The following is a 14157-nucleotide window of genomic DNA, read 5'->3' as shown; positions in this document are numbered from 1 at the left end:
TGCTATATCCAAAGGAACAGAGAATTTTTCTTATCAGTCCCTTCCTGCTGGACTTCCTAATGCATTTGATTCCCAGCTATTAACCCAGGAGACCTGTGTTTACAATCACTTTGTGGTTCTTAAGACCCTACAGGTTTAATCGTGTATAGACATTCTTCTAAAGATTATTACTTTTTTTTTTGGTTCTGAACAATGTTTGCCGATATCTGTGACTTGTGGCTAAAAGATGACTAGACGATCAACTAGTCAAGCCACCAGGGATCTCAGTTATTCTCTGGAAACACTGTTTTCTTGAGAGGGAACCAGCCTGGGAACGTGAACTTTTCACAGTATCCCGTGGTCTTTTGTTAGAAGAGTGGAAAAAGACCCATTGTTAGTCAACCATTAAGCTTTAAATCGCTTCAAGAGGTTTTTCAACAGCTCTTGATAAATGAAAAATGTGTAATTGTAATAAAGTAATTACCATCAATTAAAATAGATTTCAGTTCTTTGCAAATATTTAAGGAAATTCATAAGTTTATCAGCTTTCCCAAACCTTTTACTATTTACACAGGTAACAAAAAATGCTTGGTGTTGAGAGAATAAAAAAGGAGGAAATTGTTTTGTTGTGACTCAAAGCTGTATGATTTTTCTTCCCTCTTAGGGGTCTTCTAAGCTAAGAATTGCAAATTTTATAAGTGGAATAAAGCCAATGTATAGATCTTTTAAAAATACCTTAATTCAGAGGTTTTACTTAGGTTTTCTAATCATTTTAGGTAGAAAAATTATCAATTCATAAATAACTTATGATGTGTACTTGATATTTTACTCATCTCTATAGAATAAAAAAAAATACAAGGTTCCATTTCCTCCTACAAGGACCTGGGGAACTCACTTATAAATGTTTTTTGGTCTTACTTAGGTCACTTGCGTCAGTTATGCTAATAACTGCACAAAACTTACCAAGTGGCTAATCAAATCATTCTTATGCACGAAAGCCAAATGGACAAGAAAATATACCTTTGAGTTGCCACTTAAAATATAGGCTGAGTTGATACTTAAAATCTTTTTTCATAATAAATGAATGTATCATTATCCTGAAAATATATATATTGCCAGTTGCAAAGTGCAAAGTTAAAATCATGAGTGAAGGCAAAAGCAGTGAATCTATGTCAAGTGAACAACATATATATGTATTCCCATTATTGAGAAAATATAATTTCTAATTATGTTAATTATTTATCCCTCTTAATTTAATTCAATGTACAGTTACTCAAATTTTTACTTGTTTTTGCCAGAAAACACAAAGGGTCAGTTGTGTGTGGCCACAGAATTCTGATAACTATATATCTCCATGTCAAAAATCCATGATTAAGTGATATACATAAAATCTCACCATAACTTTTTGCAGTGACTATGTTGGATTCCAATCACTAAAAATTTTCTTTAGGATCATAATTTTTGGGGACAGATCATTTATATTGACTACCATTTACGAAGATGATGGGGGTAGAAAAAGTACTTGTTTGAAATGAAGGTGTTGCATGGATTCTGAATTTATCTGGTATTTGATTCCATTCCATTCTAATCTATGCATTACTGTGTCATTTATTGCTATGGTAACTGGATACTTATTTTAAAAATCACATCAAAATATGAGTGGGGAAATGTGCAATATTTAACTGAATATAAACTCATAAACTCTTTTATGGTAGGAAACATTTTAATGATAAATGAATATTTAAGCAAATGTCTATATCCTGATATAATAAAACTAATATACTTAAATTAGTGATTGCTCAAGCCAGCCCTGATGGCCTGGCCTAGTGGTTAAAGTTCAGCACTCTCACTGCTTTGGTGGCCCAGGTTCATTTCCTGGTCACAGAACCACACCACCAGTCTGTCAGTCGCCACGCTGTGGCGGTGGCTCACACAGAAGAACTAGAGCTTACAACTAGGATATACAAACATATACAGGGGCTTTGGGGAGGAATAATAAATAAATAAATTAGTGATTGCTATTTCATCCCCCATTCATAGAATATAAACATTGCTCTAGTTTTTAATATAACATTAGTTATTTTTTTCTGATTTTAAAAAGTAATATTTGCCACTTATGAAAAAAACTTGGAACCTGTCATAACTTAAAGGGAAATTTTCACAATGTCTGGAGCCCCTGATGTCCTGCAAATGAAGGAAGAGTATGTCTTCAGATTTATTGCAACAAGAACCCACTTAGGTGGCACCAACCTTGACTTTCAAATGAAACTGTACATCTACAAAAGGAAAAGTGATGGTATCTGCATCATAAATCTGAAGAGACCTGGGGAGAAGCTTCGGCTGGGAGCTTGTGCCATTGTTGCCACTGAAAACCCAGCTGATGTCTGTGTCATATCCTCCAGAAATCCTGGCCAGCACACTGTGCTGAAGTTTGCTGCTGCTGCCACTGGAGCCACTCCTATTGTTGGCAGCTTCACTCCTGGAACCTTCACTAACCAGATCCAGGCAGCTGCAACTTCCTGTGGTTACTGGTCCCAGAGATGACCACTAGCCTCTCACAGAAGCATCTTATGTTAACCTTCCTACCATCACTGTGTGAACACAGACTCTCTTCTGCACTATGTGGACATTACCATCCTGTGCCACAGCAAGGGAGCTCACTCAGCAGGTCCACTGTGGTGGGTGCTGGTTTGGGAAGTTCTGCGCATGTGTGACACCATCTCCAGTGAACACCTATGCAAGGTCATGCCTGACCTCTGCTTTTACAGAGATCCTCAAGAGGTTGAAAAGGAAGAGCAAGCCGCTGCTAAAAGGGCCACATTGTAGTTGATTCCGACTCCTAGCGACCACGTGAACAGCAGAGCAGAATCTACCTGGTCTTTTTGCACCATTCTTTCACCTTCTGGCACTATATCAGACAACGCCCCACAGCTATTCATAGGTTTTCATGGCCAATTTTTTTGGAAATGAGTGGCATCCTTCTTCCTAGTCTGTCTTAGTCTAGAAGCTCCACTGAAACCCATCCACCATGGATGACTCTACTGGTATTTGAAATACTGGTGGCATAGCTTTCAGCATCACAGCAGCATGCAACCCCCACAGGATGACAGCTGATAGATGGGTGATCTGGTTCCCTGACCGCGAAACAAAACCAGGCCACAGCGGTAAGAGTGCCAAATCTTAACCACTAGACCACCAAAAGGCCATGACCAAGGAGGAATTTCAGGGTGAATGGACTGCTGCAGCTGCTGAGTATACTGCTTCTTAACCTGGAGTTGCAGGTTGGTCTCAAGGTGTGCAGGTGCCCTCTTCACCTAGCTGGCAGTTCCCTGCTGAAGACTAGAGCAGAGCGCTCAGCCCGTCACTGATGACTGGTCTGCAGCTCCCACTGCTCAGGCCGCTGAGTGGATAGAAACAACCACTAAGTGGTCTTATACTGTATTTCCACACTCTTAAACAGAAAATAAAAATAAAGGTGATGGAAAATAGTTCCTAAAAAAAAAACTTGGAACATACAGAATACATAAGGAAGAAAAAAGTACCCATATTTCCCATGTACAAGGATAACTCTTGCCATGATTTTGAGGTATTTTCTTCTAGCTTTAATAAATGGATAGATTTATTCATTTAGATTTATTTATTAGATGTGGAGAGCCTTCTGAAGGAATGACAAAGAAGGCGATATGAAGAAAGTATGGTTGAGTAAAGAGAGAATAAAATAAGATTTTTATTCATTTATTTCATTGGAGAAAGATTCTAAGAGGGGATATCAGGAGAACTATTGACTGCAGCTAACCAATGCCTGACTAACAGTAACTCTTGTATTAGGAATTAATTTTTGCCCATATCAAGGATACTCTGGTAGTCAGTAAAGTATTCATGCTACTACTCAATGATATTATTATCAAGGACATTTATATATTACCACTCCAATATCCTTAATGTGTCTGCTTCTCACCTCATGCTGCCACTGTGGCTGCTGAAGCCCCTAACTACTTACCTACTTGTCTGGTTCAAGGCAAAGAGAAAATAGAAAGAACAGGAGCCGATGACGTCTGTCCCTTTTTTCAGGAAAGCAAAAGTTTTCCATAAAGCTCTCCTAAAAGACTTCTGCTTAAATTCTGCTGAATCAAGTTAAATTTATATTTATGTCTTTTTAGTAGCAACCAATCATTACTGACCAATATTCTGTCTCCTTTACTAATGAGGGCTAAGAAAATGAGTATTAAGTTTAGGGATTTTTTTCCAGTCGCTCTAGGGAAAATGGACAAGGGAGAAAAGAGTTTGGAATTGTATTAGTGTGCTAAGGCTGCCATATCCAAGTACGACAGACTGGGTAGCTTAAACAGCAGAAATTTACTGTCTCAGTTCTGGAGGCTAGAAGTCCAAAATCATTGTGTCCACAGGGTTGGTTCCTTCTGAGAGCTGTGAGGGAAAGATCTGTTCCAGGCCTCTTTCCTTGACTTGTAGATGGCCATGTTTTATCTATGTCTCTTCACATCATCTCCCCTTTATGCTTATCTCTGTGTCCCTTTTTTATAAGGACATCAGTTACATTGGATTAGGGCTCACCCTAATGACCTCACTTTAGCTTCATTACCTCTGCAAAGAATTTATCTCCAAACAAGACCACATTATGAGGTACTAGGGGTTAGGACTTCAACATATGAATTTTGAAGGGGATACAATTCAACCCTTCAGCCCCTAAAAGGAATGGTTTATGTGGAATATGTAGGTTTAGTATAGCTCTCTGCTTATGGAGACCACAGGCCCTGAAATGACTGACCTGTCCACACTCTTCCCTTATTCTCAGAGCATGCACGGTGATGGACAATTGGGGACAAAAAGCTGAGGTGGCCAAGCCCATGAATTCAAAGCTGAATCTGCCCTTCAGGGCCCTACCTCAGAGTGACATCCAATCTCAGTGTGTACTAGTTCCACGGGTCTTCGTGGGATACCTTGGGACAGCTGGTGGGATTGCTTCTTTAATGACCCAAAGAATACCTAATGAGAAGAATTCAATAATTAATTGTAAATGCCTCATTTGAATACTTACTGATCAAGAAAATCATGTTCAATATCCTAATGTGCCTATTATGTGTTTTGAGTATTGTCCAAAAGGGAATGCTGTGGTTACTGGGGTTGAGATAAGAAATTAAATTGGCAAATCTTTTTGAAATACAGGAAGTCTTCTCTGTGCCTAAAAAGTAAAGAACATCTTCATTCTCTAAAGACAAATAGCTGGCACTGAGTGATGGTGTAGGGCTTAAGTAATATATATTTTTATATAATCATTTATATATGATAATAAGTTTATATTCTACATTGTACTTATTTTTAGGAGACTTAGTCTCTATATCAAGTAATTAAATATTGCTATACATAGGGAATCAGGACCATAAGTTTTGAAAATAATTTATTGAGATGAAATTCACATAACATAAAATTGACTGTTTTAAAGTGAACAATTCCATGGCATTTAGTATATTCACGATGTTGTGCAACTACTACCTCTATCTAGTTCCAAAACGTTTTCATCACTCCAAAGTAAAACCCTTTGTCCAGCCCCCAGCAATCACTAATCTGTGTTCTATCTCTATCAGTTTATTCTGAATATTTCAGTTTATTCTGAATATTTCATGTAATGGCATCACATGATATGTGACCGTTGGTGTTTGGTTTCTTTCATTTAGCATAATGTGTCTGAGGTTCGTCCATGAATGGCGTTTCGGCTGTTTCCACCTTTTTATAATTGTGAAAAGTGCTGCTAAAAACATGCATGTACATGTACTTGTTTGAGTACCATTTTTCACTTCTTTTGGGTATATACCTAAGAATAGAATTGTGAAATCATATGATAATTCTATGTTTAACTTGTTCAGGAATTGCCAAACAGTTTTCCACAGTGGCTGAACATTTTACATTCCCATCAGCAATGTAAGAGGGTTCCAGTTTGTCGACATTCTTGCCAACACTTCGAGTTATCTCTTATTATTATTATCATAATCATTATTATTATTGTCATTATTATTATTGCCATCCTAGTGAATGAGAAGTGATACCTCATTATGGTTTTCATTTGCATTTCCCTGAGGACTGATGATGTTGAGCATCTTTTCATGTGCTTGTTGGCCATTTGTATTCTTCTTTGAGAAATGCCTATTCAAGTCCTTTGCCCGTTTTTTAAATGGGTTGTTTAAACAAAATTTTTTTGTTGAGTTGTAATGGTTCTTTATATATTCTAGAAACTGGACCCTTATCAGATATATAATTTGCAAATATTTTCTCCCATTCCACAGGTTGTACTTTCACTTTTTTGATAAAGTTCTTTGATGCGCAAAAGTTTCTAATTTTTATGAAATCCAATTTATTTCTTTTTTCTTTTGTTGCTTATGCTTTTGGTGTGTATTTTTTAATAATACACACTCATATAGACACACACATACACACACACACATTAATGCTAAACAGGCAGTTATTCCATATCCATGGGATAATTTTTCAGAGTATCAGGATGCATGTTCGTGAAAGTATTATAAGTTTTTTATTTTGCTTAAATGTACATGGTCTTCATTAAGTGAACAAAATATATACCATTGTTGCTTTGATCACGTATTTCTCATCAAAATGAAATGAAGATAGAAGCATATGTATCATCTTTTCTGAGGTACATAATAACAGGAAACGTAAGCTTCTCTCATTCATTCACTCATCAAATATTTTTTATATTTTATATATAATATAAAATATAGGTATATTATATACCTATAATATACTGTTTTAGACAATGGAGACATACTAATGAAAAAATAAATAGTTTTCTGCCCTCATTGGGCTTACATTCTGGTGTGTAAAAATAGATAAATAAATAAATTCAGGTAGTAATAAATACTATAAAAAGTAAAAAAGCAGACTATTGACTTAACTTGTAAACTATTTTAACTAGTAGGAAGGTCTACTTAAGATGTGACAATTAACTGAAACCTGAATTAAAATTAAGGAGGAAATGCTAGGAGGAAAACATTCTAGGCTGAGAAATCACAAATGCAAAGGCCTTGAAGTATAAATGAACATTGAATTTTCCAGAGATGGAAAAAAGGCCACTATGGCTCATGGAGAACATAATGTTTATCCTGGAGTAAAGCAGTACTAGACGTAGTGTATCTAAAGCAAATTTCTGTTGTTGGTCACTTGATTTCTTCAATAACCATGAACTGGAAATGAAGCTGGGCATTAAACACTATGGTACTTATCCAGAGTTAGTTAAGGAGAAAAATTGGGAGAGGGGATGGATCGGAGTAGGGAGATGTAAAAATAAAAAAGACACTACCTTTATCTACATGGAACTATAATCTACTATGATATTGTTAAAAACATATCCAGCCATAGTACAAGGCAAAGGAAAGTTCAAGTAATTATGAAAGGTTGAACCAAGGAAGCTTCTTAATCTTGTATTTGAAGCATAAGTAGAATTTCTATAGTTGTGGAAAAACTTTTAAATCAAAGGGAAACAAATGCCCAGAGACATGAATGAATAAGGCATGTTTGGGAAATGGAGTAGTGCATTGTAGATAAGAAAGGATGCAGAAAAATTTGTAGGATATAAAGACAATGGCGTTAAAGCTGGAACCTACAGACATCTGTCCCTTCTGCACTAGAACCAAGTATCTCAAGGAGGATGGAGCAAATTCTATCACCACTATATCTTCATTTAGAACCTTAGCAGAAACTATATGTGCTCTGTCAGTACAATGAGGAAACGGTTGCAGATAGCTTTATAATGATGACTCTATTTAAAATTTGATATAAAATATTCTTCAGCAACAGTAAGAAAATAAATATATATGCTAGATGTTATGGGCTGAATTGTCTTCTCCCCCAAATTCCTATGTGAAAGTCTTAACCCCTAGTACCTCAGAGTGTGACGTAGTGATAGGGTCCTTAAAGAGGTGATTAAGGTAAATGAGGTCATATGTGTGGGCCCTAAATCAGTCTGACTTGGGGTTGTATAAGAAGAGGAAATTAGGGGACCGGCCCCATGGCCTAGTGGTTAAGTTTGCCACACTCCGCTCTGGCAACCCAGGTTTAGTTCCTGGGTGCAGACCTATACCATTGGTCAGTGGCCATGCTGTGGCGGCAGCTCACGTATAAAATAGAGGAAGATTGGCACAGATGTTAGCTCAGGGTGAATCTTCCTCCAGCAAAAAGAGGAAGATTGGCAATGGATGTTAGGTCAGGGCAAATCTTCCTCAGCACAAAAAAAAAAAGAAGAGGATATCAGCCCATAGACACACGCAGAGGAAAGACAATGTGAAGACACAGGGGCAAGACAGCCATCTACACTTCAAAAAGAAAGGCCTCGGAAGAAACTAACCCTGCCTACACCTTGATGTCCGACTTGTAGCCTCCAAATTGTGAGAAAATAAATTTCTGTCATTTAAGCCATTCAGTCTGTGGCACTTTGTTATGACAGTCCTAGCAAACAAATACACTGGGAACTTTTTTTTTAATGACAGTTATTCTCTGTACCATCCATATTAGATATGAGGATACTGAAGTGTCAAAAAGTTGAGTAACTTGGCCCATGTCACATAAATCTTGCTATAAGAAGGAAAACACTTAATTTTTTTGTGTGTGTGTGTGAGGAAGATCAGTCCTGAGCTAACATCTGAATGCCAATCCTCCTCTTTTTGCCGAGGAAGATTGGCCCTGGGCTACATCCATGCCCATCTTCCTCTACTTTATATGGGACGCCGCCACAGCATGGCTTGACAAGCAGTGCGTTGGTGCGCACCCGGGATCCGAACCTGCAAACCCTCAGGCCACGGAAGTGGGGCGCGAGCACTTAACCGCTACACCACCCAGCCAGCCCCAAAAACGTTTAATTTTTAACTAGAGTAAACATAAAATCTGTTTTCCTGACTGGTACATTTTTGAGAGTATATTTAGTACTACTAGTAATTATGGTGGCACAATAGATGTAAACCAGGTCATACATCTAAAAAATAGTATCTTAGGCTCCCTGAAAAAGCAAGCAGTTCTCTCTTCAATGGATTTTCTTTGATATATTCTAGCTGGAATTGAAGATATTTAATAAGTTATTAACAGGATGTTGCCCAGTCATACATTGCCTCCTTTATAAGTATCCACATAAGAAATTTCTAATTTTAGTACCGAGAATAATTGTACTTCTCCTGAGCAATTAATTGGCTTAATTTATCTTTTGGAGACTAGGAACTGTGTGACTTTGTCTCCCTCTTTAAGTTAGGCTGCTGGAAAGCTTAGCCCAAATTTGCATCTGATGCAAGTGTCAAGATCAGCATAATATGCCATTTTCTTAGTCTCATTTCATTTTCTGTTCTCTTCTTTGTTTTCTTTTCTTATTTCCCTTCCCTTCGCCTTTTTTATACCTTGTTATGTTTATGTATCCTCGTAAGACACCTTAAATCTTCTTCTGGAGTAAAATTAGTTCTGTAAACCAGTCACTCACTCAAAAGATGACCTCGTTCTCTGCCACTGTTCAAGACTTTCTTTTGCTATTCAGTGCCAGTTACAAAATCTGCATCCAGATTCCCTCTTATTAGAGCATCCTGTTTGTGCCCTAGATGTTTATAACTTGTGAGTTTCCAAGCCTGTGTGCAGTCGTGTGGAGATTCCGAGGTTGGATAAAAATGTGAAACGTGGGGACCGTCTGGAAGAAGCCCACATTAGATTGTAATACCTGCACATGTTCTTTAGTTGAAGTGGAGGAAAAGTAATTTTCCTTCTCCAAAATAAAAACTGTACAATTATATGATTTTTTTTAAAAAGTAAAGAACATTTTCTAAACTATAGCAACACTATAGGTTGTCTGTAATTATAATGTGCCACTTTACTGAAATTACCGTAGATCAAAAAGAATAATTCTAGGTTTATTATATTGTACTGTGTGTACCACTACTAAATATAGAGTTTCATGTTGGTCTACTACAAATATACAACTGTTGAAACATGGGAAAAAAGGAGAGCAGTTCACTGGCATGGTTTCAGCAGAGTTCTTGCTGTGTTGTTCTTTCTGGGTATATATTTTTTTAGACATTTAATTGTAACACACCTGCCTTATTTCTCAAAGATACATAGAAATAGTGTGTCCTAGTGTGTTTGGCTCTGGATGGGACCGAATGAGCAGCTGTATCTTCATGGCAAGTCTACCTTGGATACTTCCCCCCTACTTCTTACTTCACGTAGACAAAGGAAGAGAAAAAAAGCTTGCTGTGCGCCTACCTTCATTCAGCAATACATAGATTTTGAGACTTTCTTATAATCTGTTCATGGGGAAAATATATGATACTTATATGCCTGAATATAAAGTACACACTGAAGAATATGAATATCGAGGACAGTGTTAAGGACTGAATTTTGGCCCCCTGCCATTCGTATGTTGAAGCCCTAACCCCTGGAGGGGGGGAGAAATATTCCTCTATCCTTCTAGGTTCCTCTGGCCGTCTAAGAATTAAATTGATGTGAGACAATAATAGGAGAAAATCAAACAAGTTTAATAACATGTATACATGAGAGAAACCCAGGAAAACTGAGTAACTCACCAAAATGGCCAAAGCCACCATCTTAAATACCATCTTCAAGTAAAGACAAAGTAGGATGTTGGGGGTAGTGGTTTGGGACTTCAAAGGGGAGGAAGGCAATTCACATGGAGATGGAAAAGCAACGTTTGGTAAAAAAAAATGTTTGCCATGTCTGGCGAAGACAATGAGACATGGAGAGGACTTTGATCAAATGGGCCTTGCTAGGTTCCTCCCTGTCTGTCACACCTAGTTTATATTATACTATAGTTATCTATGATATTAGCTCCTTCTTGAAACAGGCCTTCTATCTTAAATTCTTTTAGGCAGTTAGGGGAGAGGTCAAAGTTTCTTCCTGAGTCTTCTGTTCTTAAAAATAATCAAGCTAAAGAGACACATTTTGGGGTAGCAAATTCTGCTACCCTACACCCCCAGTGTGATTATTTTGGAGATAGGGCCTTTATAGAGGTAATTAAGTATAAACAAGATCATAAAGGTGGGGCCCCAACCTACTACCGTCATCTGGTGTCCTTATAAGAAGAGGAAGAGATGCGAGAGAGGCATGAACAGAGGAAAGGCCATGTGAGAACAAGTGAGAAATTTGCCATCTGCAAGCCAAGGAGAGAGGCCTCAGGAGAAACCAACCCTGCTGACATCTTGATCTTGGACTTCACCTGCAGAACTGTGAGAAATAAATTTCTGTTATTTAAGCCACCAGTTTGTGGTGTTTTTATGCTAGCCCTACAGAGGGGAATGAGGACTGACAAAATATATATTTGTTATGTTTTTGTCTAATCCTCTTCAAATTATATTATATTTGAACTCTACTATAAACCGAAGTGTAGTCAGGCTACATGTTCTTATATCCATTCTGTAAATGAGAACATAGAGGTAAAAGTTTTTAACCTCATACAAGTTAGTTATTAACTAGGAGCTATAGACAAAAGAGAGAAAAAAAGAGCTCACCCTCCATGTGTGTTCCTCATCTTTCAACACTTTTTCTTCTGTTCATGTGTTTTGAAGCATATATTCAAATAGAATGTACATACATATGCTCTATCTACATAAAACATGATAAATTTCCTTTGGCCCCTCATAGTTTTCCAGATCACTTTTCTACCCAGATGTAACATAGAAGTATTGGCACTGGGAAAATATATTAGTTCTTACGCTACTCTGACAAACTAGATTTAAAATAATGCAAGCTAGCTGGAGTGCCCCAATGATATTACATGGCCTCACCTTAAGGACTTCAGAGATGCTGAGAATTATACAGTGATTTTTTTTTTAATTCTCCCAAGATATTTATGAATAAAAATTAAATTTTCATGGTGGAGTCAAGACAGGAAAGTAAAAGTTGAAAACAATCAGTGCAACAGAGTAAAACAAAATGCCGTAAAATATACACAAATATACCAATCACTATAAATGAGCACTAATTTACTTCCAGCACTCTAGATACATTTGTATTAATTTATTCAAAACTAGTCTATAAAAAATTTTATAATTTAAATTCCGTTTTGGATGACCAACCACTTGCCAACAATTCAAGAAGTTTTGACAATTTTCATTTTTTATAAAGATGCTCTGGAGCAATTTTTAATTGTACCGTAAAAAGAGATAATTTGGCCCAGACAGCAATGGAAACACCACTTTCTGAGTAGGCAGAGTTTTCTTGCCCAGTTTTCATTTATTTACTTCTGACAGGAGCTTGCCAGCAGAGACTACCTAACTATTTATACAAAACTCAGCAGTAGAGATAACGGCCTATGTGTTGGCAGATACAGTTGTGTTACATTACATAGAGGATGAGACCTTTTTTCTTTTCTAGGAGTTATTTTTCTTTGATAATTTAGGGGAAAAGATTGTCTGTATTTGAAAACCATTTGTATGTTCCATTTATACTTCATAAACAAAACAGAAAGATTGGATCAGTTTTACACAATTTCAAAAAGAAATGAGTTTATAAACTGGAGATTAATAGTAGAATAAAAAGATGTTAAAAGTAGATTAATCTTTAATGAAGATGAAGGTCTGAGTATAGGAACCAGGTTTTTATCCTCTTTGACACTAGAGATTTTTAGAGTCAAGTGAGAAGAAGTCCCCTAGATTGCCTGGGGCATATCACTCTGATGTATTCTATGTGTTTCCCCTGGAAGGGCAGAATTACAAAACTAGAAAACCAGACGCCATTTGTGACACCTCCCTCTCCCCACCCCTATACAAATCTGGTTGGTTTCCACTTTCTTTGCCAAGATACCATTCTTTCTTACCTGGACTACTGCAGTAGCTGCTTATTGGTCTTGCCACTTCCTCTTTTGTTTTTAACTTAATCTACTACCAGATTGAATCGAGATTAAAATGCAAATCTGGTCACGCCCTATTAAAACCTGTCCAGGGACTCCCAGTGGTCTAGGGACAAACACTGAACTCCTTAACATAACCTACCTGGCCTTGCATGGCCTAGTGCCCATCTTTCCCTCATATAAAACTCCTTCCCCTTTTGTGATACATCCACATGGATTTTCTTTCAGTTCTAATTAACCTCACTGCCTTCTGCTGTGGACCTTTTCACATTCATTTCCTGCTCTTAAAATACCATTCACTAGCCCCCTTCACCTAATTTACTTGAGCTCTTACTTCACATCTCTGTTCAATTATCATTTCCTTAGGGAAGCCTTTTATACTCTAACTGGGTCAATTTCTTCCCATGCTGTGCTTTCAAAGAATCTTACACTGCTCTGTCATACCACTTTTCACAACTGTAATTTTACTTTTATATATGTGACTCTATCTTGTGTGTTCATCTACACCACTATAAACTCAATAGTGGCCTGGACAATGTCTGTTTTTGCATACTGTCCTATATCACAACCTAACACAGTAACTAGAACATAGATGGTTCTCAATCATTTCATTAATAGCTAATAAATTTTATCTTTATACACTCAATGATTTATTAAAATTTTAAAACCCTTATCTTTATTCCTTCTCCTGTAACATAATTTTGTATATATAGGAGGCACACTCAATTTTTTGTGAAAATTTCAGTGTGCCAAAGAAACACGGTAAGATCTTAATTTAGGTCTTAGATGTCAGTGGTATGATGTACCGGGTCACTTAAAAATGTGTTATGCTATTTAGATCTATGCATATTTCTTTTCTTTTATTTTTTTTTTAATTTTTTGTTTATTGCAGTAACATTGGTTTATAACATTGTATAAATTTCAGGTGTACATCATTATACTTCTATTTCTGCGTAGATTACATCATGTTCACTACCCAAATACTAAATACAACCCATCACCACACACATGTGCCAAATTATCCCTTTCACCCTCCTCCCTCCCCCCTTCCCCTCTGGTAACCACCAATCCAATGTCTGTCTCTATGTGTTTGTTTATTGTTGTTATTATCTACTACTTAATGAAGGAAATCATACAGTATTTGACCTTCTCCCTCTGACTTATTTCACTTTGCATAATGCCCTCAATGTCCATCCATGTTGTCACAAATGGCTGGATTTCATCATTTCTTATGGCTGAGTAGTAGTCCATTGTGTATATATACCACATCTTCTTTATCCATTCATCCCTTGATGGGCACTTAGGTTGCTTCC

The 14157-nt window shown here is 37.0% G+C and overlaps 1 pseudogene; it reads left to right on the top strand.

Moving 5' to 3' along the window:
- Positions 1-2142: 2142 nt before the first annotated feature.
- LOC131421170 (small ribosomal subunit protein uS2-like) lies at positions 2143-3435 on the top strand (annotated as a pseudogene).
- The last annotated feature ends 10722 nt before the right edge of the window (positions 3436-14157 follow it).

The sequence above is a fragment of the Diceros bicornis genome, chromosome 2 (genome assembly GCF_020826845.1).
Source record: "Diceros bicornis minor isolate mBicDic1 chromosome 2, mDicBic1.mat.cur, whole genome shotgun sequence".
Lineage (NCBI taxonomy): Eukaryota > Metazoa > Chordata > Mammalia > Perissodactyla > Rhinocerotidae > Diceros > Diceros bicornis.
Note: the sequence above shows the minus strand (reverse complement) of the source record. Positions and strands in the feature narration are given on the sequence as shown.